Source organism: Catharus ustulatus, chromosome 2 (genome assembly GCF_009819885.2).
Source record: "Catharus ustulatus isolate bCatUst1 chromosome 2, bCatUst1.pri.v2, whole genome shotgun sequence".
Taxonomy (NCBI): Eukaryota; Metazoa; Chordata; class Aves; order Passeriformes; family Turdidae; genus Catharus; species Catharus ustulatus.
In genome coordinates, this window is record NC_046222.1 from 30546016 (window position 1) to 30559635 (window position 13620).

General features: G+C 45.0%; 1 protein-coding gene across 2 annotated transcripts in view; it reads right to left on the minus strand.

Annotated features, from left to right (window-relative positions):
• The window catches only part of EPHB6 (EPH receptor B6), a 72475-nt gene extending 70832 nt beyond the window's left edge, over window positions 1–1643 (minus strand). The window contains exon 1 of one of the 2 annotated variants that reach the window (XM_033052838.1): window positions 1537–1643. The gene's annotated coding sequence lies outside the window, so the exon portion shown is untranslated. Of the gene's footprint in view, window positions 1–1058; window positions 1466–1536 lie in introns of those variants that run through there. The other variant, XM_033052837.1, reaches the window with a different exon arrangement.
• Window positions 1644–13620: the final 11977 nt, after the last annotated feature.

Genomic DNA, 13620 nt, shown 5'->3' on the forward strand with positions numbered 1-13620 from the left:
ACTAAACAAGAGGTGTACCCACATCTAGTTCCACGTTTCAGATTAGAACCTATGTAACAGTGAAAAAGGAAGCCTCCTCCTTTCATTGCAGCTGAGGCTACAGATTTGTCTCTGTAACCAGATGAGTCTGGTGGCAGCTAACTCTCCTTGACTTTGTTGTTTCCATCTGCCCTCTCACTCTACTTCATGAATCTGCATGACTTGGTATAAGTGCTAGTGAAGGACACCCCTTGGGAGATTTGATTCTCATCTTTATTCTCCAGTTTCTGGAACTTGTAGGAAAGGCAGGTGATACTCACCCTCCTCCCCAGTCAAATGAGTGTGGTAATAGCAAGAGAAACTTCAGAGTAAATGAAATCATCTCAGTGAATCCCACAAAAGGAAAAATTAAAATTACCCATCACAACAGCCTCTCCCACATTCACAGATTTATTTAGCTTGAGTAGTATATCTCCTTGAAAAATAGCCTAACATGGCTTTTCTCTGCCACAAGCACTCACACAGCCATCTGTCCCCCACAAGAGCGCTGAGCAACCCTACCTAAAGACAAGGCCACACAACCACCCTTGTGTCGTTCCACGAGGATCGGGAACCCACTCCAGCATCCATCAAGCCCCTACTTCAAAGACTTCAAAGGCAGCATTTCCCTATGGTTCTTCAAGGGGCTAGAGACAGGGGAAACACCGCTCGTGGGAGCACACCAAAGGCACCACGGCCGTGTGGAAGGGCTCTGGGTGTGATGGCAATCTCCGTGAACGGAGAGGCCGTGACCCGAATCCCCACATCTGTCCCCTCCGTGCCCACAGCCGGCACCTGACAGCAGAGGTGCGCTCGGGGGAGGGTCCCGGTAACGAAGCCTTTGAGCAGCACATACCGGGAAACGAGGAAAAAAACCCCATCACCTGAGGAGTTTTAGCCCCTTTCGAAGCAGTCCTCGCTTGCTCTGTGCCCCCTCCCCCCGACGGCAGAGACCAGCGGGTACCCGCGACCGCGTCCCGCTCGCTCCGAGCACTCCGGCCGGACTCACAATGCCCGTCCTCGCCCGCCCGCCACGGTACCTTGTGCAGGACTCCAGCAACACCCCCTCCACTTCCCAGCATTACTCGAGCAGTGTTCGCAGGAGCCCTTCCCGCTAGAGCCGTGCCGCCCGGCCTCCCGGCATCAGAAAAGTTGGACAAAGACCATTTTCACCGCGCGAGTTGCACCATCCCGGCGGGCCAGCGCCAGCTCCCTCTCGCTCCGCGCCCAGCGCCGCTTTGTCCCCCGGCCCCGGGCACAGCCTCTGGCCTCGCTCGACGTCTTTCAACAAGTCGGATGCTTGTGAGCAGTCCCGATACTTGCGCTCCCCTCCAGGCCCTTCACTGGTAACGTCGTCTCCCCGCCCAGGTTGCCCCTCTTGCAGGAGTCTCTCTTCCTCTCGCTTCCCAAGATCTGCCTCGTCCCTTTCTCCGGGCTCCTCTCTCTCGCTTTCTCTCCCCCCTCCCTCCCACCCTTCCTCGCCGTGCCCCTCCTCCATTCTCTCTCCGCCCCCTCGACCTGCTTTCCTTCGCAGAAGCCCAACGACGGCAAATGGGAGTGGGGGCGTTGCGAGATCCCGCACTCGGAGGCGGCTGCAGCCACTCCTGTCACTTGCGCGGCCATCGCCATCCTCCGTGCCGCACGCCCCGCGGCTCCCCCGGCAGCCTCCCCTCGGAGCCGCTCCGCTGGGCGGGTCGCTGGGCGGCACCGCTTCCCTCCGCGATCCCAGGCTGTGCTGCCGAACCCCTCCCGCTTCCCCCACCCAGCCTCTTCCACAGGGGGATTTTCCAAAAGGGTCTTCCCTCACAGCCTACTCTCTGGGGAAGCCGATCGTGGCCGCCGCTGTGCCTGCCCCAGCCTCTGCCCAAGCCCCTACCCCTGCCAGGTTCAGGTCAGGAAGGACAGTGTGGCTGCACAAAACTGATCCTTGGTCAGTCTTTCTTGACATTGTTGAAATCCATGTTACTGTGGGCCATCTCTTATTGGTCTGCATAACCCAGCCCAAAGTTCGTGCATCGTGCATACTCCATCTCCAATGCTTCCGCTTTACTCAGCCCTGGTGAGGTGTCTCTGCAGCGCTATGTCCGGTCCTGGGCTCCTCAGTCCAAGAGAGATGGAGTTCCAGGAACGGGTCCAGCGGAGGGCTACAAAGATTATTAACAGGCTGAAGCACCTCTCTTGTGAGGAAAGGCTGAGGGAGCTGGGTCTGTTTAGCCTTTAGAAGAGATGTTCTGAGAGGGGGCTCATCAATATCTGTAAGTATGTGCAGGGAGGATGTTGAGGATGGATCCAGGCTCTTCCCAGTGGAGCCAGCCACTAGGACACAGGGCAATGGGCAGAAACTGATGCACAGAACGTTCCACCTGAACGTGAGGAAGAACTTCTTCACTGTGCAGGTGACTGAGCACTGGGATGGATTGCCCAGAGAGGTTGTGGAGTGTCCCTCACTGCCTGTCCACATCTGGACACAATACTGTGCCATGTGTTCTGGGACGACCCCGCTTAAGCAGGGAGGTTGAAGCAGATGACGCCTCCCATGATCCCTTCCAAGCTGACCCATGCTGTGATTCTGCAAAATGTCACAGAGGTGAGGCACTTCCTTGATTTTACGTACTGACGAACCTCAACGGTGTGGGTGAATCAAACAGGGTTTCTTAGTTCTTCCAAAGGAGAACCTCACCTTCCAATGTGAAAACAAAGGAATGAAAGCATCTTTCTTGAAGAATCTTTCTGGGTGTCTCCTGTTTCCTGACAGTGCAAGAACAAGAATCTACTCATTCTGCAAATGTCACTGGGCTGAATACAGAGAAATCCTAGTAGATAAGGCATATAGCATTCCCCTCTGCTCGTTCCTACCATTCAGTGAGTTACACAGCCAACTGGCAGAAAGTGAGGTAAACACAGCATGCATTAGAACTGAATGGAAAAGGTATCAAAACTCAGTGTCTTACAATTCATAAATACTTCTGTGATAACACAGAGAAGAATTTTGGGCTTCTGTTCCCAAAGTAACTTCCTTTGGTTTGAACTAAGAGCTTCACAATACACACAAAAGAAAGTGACCGTGATTCCCTTCCATGTAAGACACTTGTACACATACAAAAGGAAAAGCACATTGAATAAAGTCCTGCTTAAAAGACGTACCATGAGCAGACAGTGACACATCTCAGTGTTCAAAAAGCTAGGGCTAGCTTCCACAGAGCACAGCCTTTTCTAGCAGTTCTGTATATATGCAGAGTAACACAAATACCTACTTCTTCCCAGACAGCATAGTTTCTTTCTTAATCCTCTCTGTGGGGGTTTCTAGACACCAATTACAACAGACTTCTTTCCTTCCAACTTCCCTCCCTCTCCCTCCCCCCTTCTGTTTCTAAAAGAAATTCACTTTAGAAGAAATTGCAGGTATTCAGCTCCTCCTGGAATCTGGTCCTTATTCATCTGGGTAGTAAACTTTTGCACATATGTTTTCCTTTCTTCCTCATTTTACTACTATGAGGAGCATCTGGCCCCTAGAAAGGAGCGGTGGGACTGTACCATTGCACCAGGGTCGGGAAAGAGGTTAACTAGCTGCCTTGTTCAATAGCTGCAGAAACACTTCCTCCCCTTTATGGTAACGGAATATTCCCCCCAAAACCTCCTCCTCCTCCTTCTTGCGGAATGAAAGCCAAGCATGAGCGAACTGCTACACTGAATGGGGAAGTCTGAGAAAAGTTCCTGTGCACACGTGCACATGCAACATCCAAATCCTCTTTAAAACCTCACCTGGTGAATGGTGAGCTGACAGTCAATCTTTTATGAGGGATTAATTTTTATGTCAGCATTTAAATGTTTTGTTCCAATGTCACAGCATTTTGAAATGCTGCAGAACTTGTATCTTAAAAAAAAAAATAATTCCAGTTTCTGAAATCTCACTCTGCTAGGCAAATTATCACACCCTACCAGAAAAACTCAGCCCTCTCAATATATAAACAACCACAGCCAACATGACAGAAATAGAGAAGAAAAGTCTCTCAATCCCAAACTACCACACATGGATCGGATTCTCAGGAGAATCTTAAATGTGACAAAATCAGCCTATCTCATGCAACATTGTGACTTGCATGATATAGAGCTGTTATCTCCAAAGAGGGCTGCATGCACCCCAAAGGGGTTTGCAAGGCAATCCATTGATGTGAAGGAGGAAAGTAATAGAACTTCAGTAGTACATAACTTATAAATAAGTAAATATATGTATAACAGGGGTGTATGCTAAAGCCTTTTTACCAAGAGGGATGAGTGATCAAGGAAGTTTGGAGACACTAATGAAGACAGTCATGTACTCCAAATTACATGGACAGACATTCGTTTTATAGACACAATTCCACACAATAGTGAGTTTCAAATGTCCAGACACACATTCATATCTCTTAATATTTAAAGTTGCAGTTATTAAAACAATGGTCAGAGCAGCAAAGCATAATTCATTTATCAAATACTCTCCTCACTGTGTGAAACATGTTAGGTCTTGAAGAGAAATGAATTGGAATGTGCAGGGCAGACCACACAAACCAAAGAGAAAAAACCACCCATGAGAGAATAGCTGAGGAGGATAAAAGGGAGGGGTGAGGCTGAGACAAGGGGAATAGAGTTTCAAAGAAAAAGGAGAGAAGAAGGAGGGTAAGAGTGAGAGAGGTGGGAGACAGAGGTAGAGAAAGCAAGATACACACAGAGTGATTATGAAAGACAGACAAGGAAAGAAAGGGATGTGAAGAAGAAAGGGAGGAGCTGGGAACAGCAAATAGAATAGCAGGCAGAGGAAAGAATAAGAAGGGTACTATTTATGCATGAGAGGACATGTTTGAAAGCAGTTTTGAAGCAGAACTATTTAGTGGATAAAATCTTCAAGAAGATTTTTTTTCAAGGGCAGATTTATCACTGCAACTGTCTGAAATAGCACTTTTCCTTCACAGATTTCTGAAAAGTAGTCATACAGATCAGTAAACTAAAACCTTATAATATCCTTCTGGATACCCTATATTCAATGCCTTGTTGTTTTGTTTGTTGCTGTGTTTGGTAAAGTACAAAGGTATTTTGTCCCTCAGAAAGCCTGGCACAGAAGGAGAATAATCTTACAGAAAATTCGTTAGAGATAACTGAAGATAATTTGGGGAAGCACAGAAGTGCAAAGGACTGAGGGGCAGCTCAAGATGGAATGTGAAAAACCAGACCCTGCAACTTTACAGTCTCCTCACTGGCTCCTGGCAACCACCAGTATACAGTCATGCTTTTTAATTTATTTTTTAAAAATCTTTATCACAAATAATTAGATTTTTTGCCAGCAAGAAGGCTTCTGAGTCTCAGTTCTCCCTTGACACAAGCAGTGTTCTGCTTACAGACCAGGCTTATTCTCTGCCTTGTTCCTTCTTTGTCATCATTCATTTCTGCTTATGGCTTTGCTTATAAGCTTTAATGGAAATAAATGTCAGAGAGGAGAAAAACCTCAATCTACATTAGCTGACTATTCACTCACCTATATTTTTTAATTATTATTTTTAGTGAGTATGTATATCAGTTGCTACAAAAATTATCTTCCTTGACTATTATATCAACCAATCTTTATAGCGTAACAGTGTATTAATTTTGTTAACATATATTTGTTCACATTATGCGTTGTATTGTCACAAAGTTGTAAAATTTTACTGACGTTAACATTGTTCCTGCTTAAGTAAAAGAAACGAAGAGGTAACCTAGTCCTTGAAATATGGACTTTGACAACCAAGATAACAGCAGTATCCTAGACCACATCTTCCCAGCATCTTCTGGCATCAGAACAAGTAATTATAGCAAGACTGACTCCAGGGATGTCTGGATCAACAGATAAGTAGTAAAAATGCTGCAAAAATGCAGGTGCTTTGCAGAGATTTACTGTTATTAATAATCAGTAGAGTGGGTGTAAGTGATTAGTCAAATCATGTATTACCTGAATGTTTGAAGGGTATAAGAATTGTGTGTAGAACCACATTCAGGTTGCCCTAATTTGGCTGAGACACCTCGTGCACATGAATTAACATTTGCCCATTGTAATTCTATGTTTTGCATCCTAACCTCTCTCCTCAGTTGGCACCGGCCCGTTACAAATTTTCATGACAGTCTCAAAGGCAAAGAAACAACTAGACTTGTGCCAGTTCACCAGAGCTATAGTCTAAATGTCTGTTTATCCATCCATGTTCCAGCATCCTACCTATGCAACCTGAGCATTCTAACACACTCATCACACTGACTGAGTGCCAGTGTTCATCATGCTAATGCCCAGAGGGAAAAACAGTCATTTATGCTGTGGACCAGGATTTGAGAAACTTTAAAAAGAGAACTGGCTGCCCAGGAATCCATGACTGGTTTTACACTAAGCCTTGTTCCTTGCTGGGACTGGACACTATTTAGTCAATTCTGTGCAGATCTGCAATCCAGCTGTGTAAGTTCAATACTGCTACTAGGTTTTACCTGAATGCCCAGATCTTGTAAATTAATTTTTTGCTTACTGGAACATGAGACACTACAGGGTTTCTGAAGCTGCCAAAAGGAGAAAAAGTAAAATTCATGAGCTCTGCAGCCACGGCCCAAGAACAGAAATGTGCAATTAGAGAGATGTATATTTTTCTCATATATGTTGTTATTAAGTCCTATGAATTCACTAGAAAGTAAGAATGTATAGCTATATCTTTTATAGATATTGAAGTTGGGAATTTGCATGTTCTACAATCTCCTCTATATTCTTTAAAGCACCTGAGAGTAACCCTATTTATCTGCTAATCCATGTTCATCCAAGCTTCACTCCGTTCCTTTGGATGTGCGCTGCAACCGCAGTTCTTGACCAAGCATGAAATTTCTACTTTCTCCTTGTGAAAACCAGAAACCCCAAACTCCTTTTGGAATAGCACAGACTAGTACCACTGTATTTTTTTCAGTATTGCCTCTTTCACTTGGAAGGAAGAGAGACTCAAGTAAACTGTTCTGTTGCTTCCATAAGAGTGTTTGGAAATATTCCATACTTTAAGGACATCTGTGCTAGATTTGGGTGACTGTTGCTTATCTGAAGAATGACTCCAGAAAGCTGTAGAAGATTTCAAAAAGCTCTGTTTTCAGTTGCATGCTTATGCTCTAGTGGAAAAAATGGACCAACAGTTACATAGATGGAAAGGGATGTTCTACTTCCTAAGTGCCATGGGATTTAAGCAAAATGACCCCGCTAAAAAGATCAAATAACATACAACTTATTCTTGGAAGCCCAGTGGGAAAAAAAGGACGTTACTTACTGGCATTGAAAGGCAGAGAGCTGGAGGCTTCACACCCTCACGAAGCTGAAAGGAATGGAGCTGAGCTTCTGTGAGAGAACGTAAGGTACCCACAGGATTTTTCTTTTTGGCTGCCAAAGAGGGTGACTGGTGCCACCGTATGTCCAGATCCATCAGTAAATGTATGTGAGCCTGCTCAAACTTGCAGTAAGGGGTTACATAAATGACTGCCTTTTTCACTTAGCTCTTGGCTGAAAAGTGAGTAGGAAAGTAGAACTACAAATTTAGTTGGGAATAAAATGATTTATTTTCTTTCAGAGAGAAAAAGAATGTGGGAAGTGTTAAAACGATTTTGTTTAGCATGAAACTCCACTTAATGTAATTATTTCAGGAGTTTTTCAGAGAAGGGAATGAATGGCTGGATACATCTCCTGGCAGAAAAAGTGTTTCATTAACAGAACCGGTCTGTATCCTGGCAGTTCCTGGGTCTCAGTCTGTTGCCTGGTGCCAGTTTCTTCCCCAAGGAGTGCTTAATTACTTGTAAGGTATGGAAACATCTCAACAGAAAAATTATTTTCTTATTCAATCTTCCATGCACAGACTGGCATATTCAGGTACTAGAGATGGTAACATATTTATAGAAAACAGTTTAAAAGCACTGTAGTGCAAAATGGGAATTTACTTCTAAGGTTGTAGTCCCACAGATATTTCAACCCCACAAGAATATGAACCTCTCCTGAGACAGATAACCTTACACTCTTTTTTTCTCTGCCCTTTCCTCATCACCTTCCCAGTCCTATGAGCAAAGATTTGTGCAGGGATCTGGATCAAGGACCTGATCTCTCTGAAAACTAATTCATCAAAAATTAAATGCACAGTTTTGGTGTACATGTAGGAGACTTTATGGAATTGAATAAAATGCTACAGCTAAAAGATGGATGGGAAGGCAAAGGGTGTGCAGGTTGGGGAGGGACAGTCAAGAGAGCTAATGTTTGTTTTAAATGGACATATGCCAGTCCCCAGAGTATGAGGCCTTTGAAACTGAGTATCCCATAACAGGGATATGTTTTCAGTACCCCTTGCTGTTGCGGTCTGTGTATGAAGCGGTTCTCTTCCCACCAAAAATAAAGCTGCAAAAAGAAAGAAAATCCCCAAGAAACTATGCAAGAAAATAAAGCTAAACCTGAAAATGCCTCCAGAAATTGTTGAAACGCCCTTGTTGAGTAAATCTGGAAAACACTGAGGGTATGGAGGTGTGAAGTCACACAGGTTTAGTCACAGGGTTACATGCAAAGAGTGGTAAACCCCTATGCATTAGGCAGCACAGCTGCAGAAGGTGAGCAAGAACCTTGAAGGTAACAAAAACAGTTAACAACTGCTTCTTTTCATCTTGCTGGGAGTAATCTATTACAATCACATCAGGTCTCCTGCTTATCACCCTGAATCATAGAATTATAGTATCACAGGATATCTTGATTCTATTCTGTTGAAGAGACCCATAAGGATCATTGAGTCCAATCTCCTGCTCCTCAGGACTGCCTAGATCTAAACCATATGACTTAAGTGCTCCTTGAACTCCAACAAGCCTGGGGCTGAAACCACTTCCCTGGGGAGCATGTTCTAGTGACCAACAGTGCTCTCAGTGAAGGAATTCTTCCTAATGTCCAATGTAAACTTCCCCTAACACAGCTTCATATAATCGCAGTGGAATGAAAAGACAATAAAAATGTCTTTATAAATACATCAGCAACAAATGGAGGGCTAAGGAGAACCTCTATCCATTACTGGATGCTACAGGGGCAAACGTAGTGACCAAGAATGAGGAAAAGGTACATAATAGACCATCCTTGCCTCAGTCCTGAATAGCACGACCAGTTCTTCTTCAGGTACCCCGCTCTCTGAGATGGAAGACAGGGACAGGGAGCAGAGTGCACTTGCCATAATCCAATGGAAATGCTCAGTGACCTGCTGGACCACTCAGACACACACAGGGCTTTGGATCCAGATGGGATCCACCTGAGCGATCTGGATACCAGGGAGGGCCCTGTTGACTGGATGTTGACAATGTGACACTCATCCAAAAGAAGGGCCAGAAGGAAGATCCACCAACTACAGGCAGGCTGAGCTCAGTGCCTGGGAAGGTCATGGAACAACTCATCCTCAGTGCCATCACAAGGCATGTGCAGGGCAACCAGGGGTCAGGCCCAGCCAGGATGGATTTAGGAAAGACACGTCCTGCTTGACCAACCCGAACTCCTTCCACGACAGGGTGACCTGCTTAGTGGATGAGGAAAAGGCTGTGGATGTTATCTTCTACCTGGACTTCAGTAAAGCGTTTGACACCATCTCCTGCAACATTTTTTGGTGGGGGGGGAAATTGGCTGCTTATCACTTGGACATGTATACTTTTCACTGGGTTAGAAACTGGCTGGATGGCTGGGCCCAGGAAGTAGTGGTGAATGGAGTTGTGTCCAGTTTGCAATTGGTCATTAGTGGCGTTCCTCAGAGCTCAGTATTGGAGCCAGATCTTTACTGATGATCTGGACAAAGGGATCAAAGGCATCCTCAGTGAGTTTGCAAACTACACCAAGCTGGGTGGGAGTGCTGACCTGCTGGAGGGCAGAAGGGCTCTGCAGAGGGATCTGGATAGGCTGGATCCATGGGCTGAGGCCACTTGTTTGAGGTTAAATAAGGCTCAGTGCGGAGTCCTGCCCTTGCGTCACAACATGCAGAGTTAAAGGCTTGGAATAGAGTAAAAGGAATGTGGCCCATTGTAAAAGGACCTAGGGGTGTGGCTGAACAGGAACTGGCAGTGTGCCCAGATGGCCAAGAAGGCCAATGGCACCTGGCTTTTATGATCAATACTGTGGTCAGCAGGGGCAGGGCAGTGATCATCCCCTACCTCCTTGGCACTGGTGAGGCCACACCTCAAATCCTGTGTTCAGTTCTGGGCTGCTCACTGCAAGGAAAACATTGAGGTGCTGGAGCAAGTCCAGAGAAGGGCAACAGAGCTAAGGAAGGGTCTGCAGCACAAGTCCTGTGAGGAGTTGCTGAGGCAGCTGGGGGTGTTTAACCTGGAAAAAAGGAGGCTCAGGGGTACCTTATCATGTGCCCCAGCTGCCTGAAAGCAGGGTGTAGCCAGGTGGGGTAAGTCTGTTTTTCCATGTAACAAGCAACAGGGCAAGAGGAAACAACCTTGAGTTGTGCCAGGGCAGGTTCAGATTGGAAATTAAGGAAGATTTGTTCACCAAAAGGTTTATCAAACACTGGAACAATCTGTCCAGGAAAGTGGATGAGTCACTATTTCTGGAGGCATTTAAAAGATGTGCAAATGTGGCAATTAGGGACATGTCTTAGAAACAGACTTGGCAGTGTTGGGTTTATGGTTGTATTTGATGATCTTAAAGGTCTTTTTCAACTTTAATTATTCTATATTTCCCTGTGTCCTATCTTTGGTCACCAGAGAGAGAAGATGAAGCTGTAGGTCACTCCTCAGCCTTCTTTAGGCTGAACAAACCAAGTGACCTATTGTTCTGGAGACCTTTCATCATCTTGGTCACCTTTCTCTGGACACATTCTAATAATCTGATGCTCCTGTCACGTTGTGGTGCCCAAAACTGCACACAGAACCCGAGGTGAGGTGACATCAACACAGAGCAGTGTAAGACAATCACCTCCCTTGCCTGGCTGGTGATTCTGCACCTGATGCACCCCTGGACACAGTTAGCCCTTTTGGCTGTTTGCATTTATTAGAGGCCAAGCTGCGAACAGAGAGGACTAAGATTTGTGGGAAGGGTACCAAAAAGAATTGAAGAAAACCAGGAAATAGGGAGTGTAATTTTGAACTAGAGCTCAAGAGAATAGAGAGCTGGTGAACGTGTTTGAGAGCAATAAATAAATTTTTCCTCGCGCTGAAGTCTGAACACAGGTGAAGACAGTACGTGGAGGGCCTGGCATTTCCTTGGCTCTTTCAGGAGAGCATGGAACGCTGGTTGTCTGTGGGTGTAAAGTCACCCGGGACCGGCGATTTCGGGGCGCCCCGTCCCAGAGGCTGCACGCGGGCCCGGTTCTGCGGCTGAACGGTGCCGCCCGGTGGCCAGAACTGGTACTGCGGGCCAGCGGAACCACCGGAGCCCCACAGGCCCCACAGGCCTCACAGGCCCCACAAGCCCCACAGGCCCCGCAGGCCCCACAAGCCCCACAGGCCTGCCTCCGGCTCAGCCCTTGCGCTTACCAGAACCAGGGCTACAAAACCATTGTGTATTCAAATGTTAGGAATTCCATGAAATAAAAAATAAAAAACCTCAAACAAAAATAAAATTTAAAAAAACCCCAAACAAACAAAACAAAACCACCACTCCAAAAAACAACAACAAAAAAGAAAGAAACAAACAAAAAACCTAAAAACCCAACCAAACAAACAAACAAAAAAACAACAAGGGAAAGCACTAACTCTCTCCTTTTCTCAGACCTTATTGGCACTGCACAGTTCAGAGTACTGAACTCGGTAGGGAAAGTAATTTGAAACTACTACCTAATTTCTAGCATTTCAGGAATACTCAGAAATTCTAAGTGATCTCTAATCATTAACTACTACCCAGATAGGTTTTTCTCTGCTGCAGAAAGTATCTTGAAGCAATGGGTGCTCGCTGTTTAATCATTATCCTACTGACACAGTGTGATGCTACATGTGGTTTAAGTAAGTCTTTTTTTTTTTTTTTTTCTGAGTCTATGATCTCCTCTATGATGCTTGTTGAAGCTGTACTCCTTCAGCCAAGACAGCCAGGATCCTGATTGCAACCAGTAAGCTTTACTTTTTCTAGACAGGCTCACCTGCACTGTCCAACAATGCAGTTTCTGTCCCTTGTCCCAAAATCTGTATTTAAATTCAAATGTTGGCACACATTCCTTGTCTAAGGTATGATGAGAGCAGGCCCTCACCTGTGTTGCTAGTAAAATGTGTGAAATGCACCACTGGCCTGCAGATCCTGCCTTGCATTTGTCATCAGAAAAAGCTCCAGAGATCTTTTATGGACCATATTTACAAATTGCCTGTTCCCATGCTAGCTCCTCTAAAGGTTTTCTCTCCTACTTAGTGACCACTGAACTGATGCATAAATGCTTGGGAGCATTTTAAAGGCAGACTGTCATTCAGAAAATGCCAGCTTAAGGTTTTTGCCACTGATACAGGTGGTTATGTTACTTTGCCAAAATACAGACTTTTTTTTTTTCAGATCTCATTAGCATCACTGAGACAATGTACAGGCAAGAGCGGGGAAATGTCATGTTAAAAAAAACCCTGCAGGTTTTATGGGAAGTGTCATGGAACTACTTCTGCAAGGTCTATCGATTAGAGTCAGGCTTGTGAGGATCCATATGTACCTCACCTGTACTGCAGCTCACTCGCTGCATAACCAAGTGAACAATAAAGAGCAGCTGGGGGAAAACAAAAAAGAAAAAATGGGGAACTTGCTGCTGTACTTCACAGCAAGATCGGACAGGTCATCCAACTAAATAAATAAATAAATAGATAAATAAATAAATAAATAAATAAGATGCAAAATGTGTGGTACAGTTGTTGTTTTGTTACAGTTGATTATGTGTCTGCTCAGAAAGAGCATAGCAAACAGCTTGTCTGGGCTGTGACAGAATGCAGGTGAGGAAGAGGACACCTCTCCCAAAGCAACTAGTGTAGGCTGCTTGCAGTGAGATGCTTTCTGGTTTCACATTCAACAAGATGAACAAGGATGTGGTTGAAAGATCTGTCTGTAACTGCAAGTTTGCATCCTTGACTAAGAATTCTCTAGCTCGGAGAAAAAAATAGCTTCAAGGAAATGTTGTGGCTTCAGATAAATGCAAGTCTGTTTTTGAGGGTCAGTTTTTAAGACTGTGGCCTGTAAATAAAATAAAGCTATTTTGTCTACGGTAAGGTGGGTTTGCTTTTTTCTCCATAAACAAACTAACCTAATGCCTTGGTTCTACCTCAGCATCCTAGGGACAGACATTAATCCCAAATTACCAGTGTTTTGCTTTCTACAAGTGCATTTTTCTTTCTCATTCACATTTATCCTAAAACACAGCCTGTGTCAATCTGCCTTACAATGAGTCTGTGATAGTCTAATCAGGCAGTCTGATATTTCTACCTACTGATTTTCTGTCATTCCCTTGATTTGAAGTGCTTTTTAATGAACTGCTGATTTTTTTCATTTTCCTGGACTGTGGTACTACCTAAGCAAGACTAAATCAATAAATCTTTTGAGCCAATCATTTAAGAGGAGGGGAAGTTGCCACATGCTGAGATTAACACAGTTCAGGGTTCAGCATCTTACAC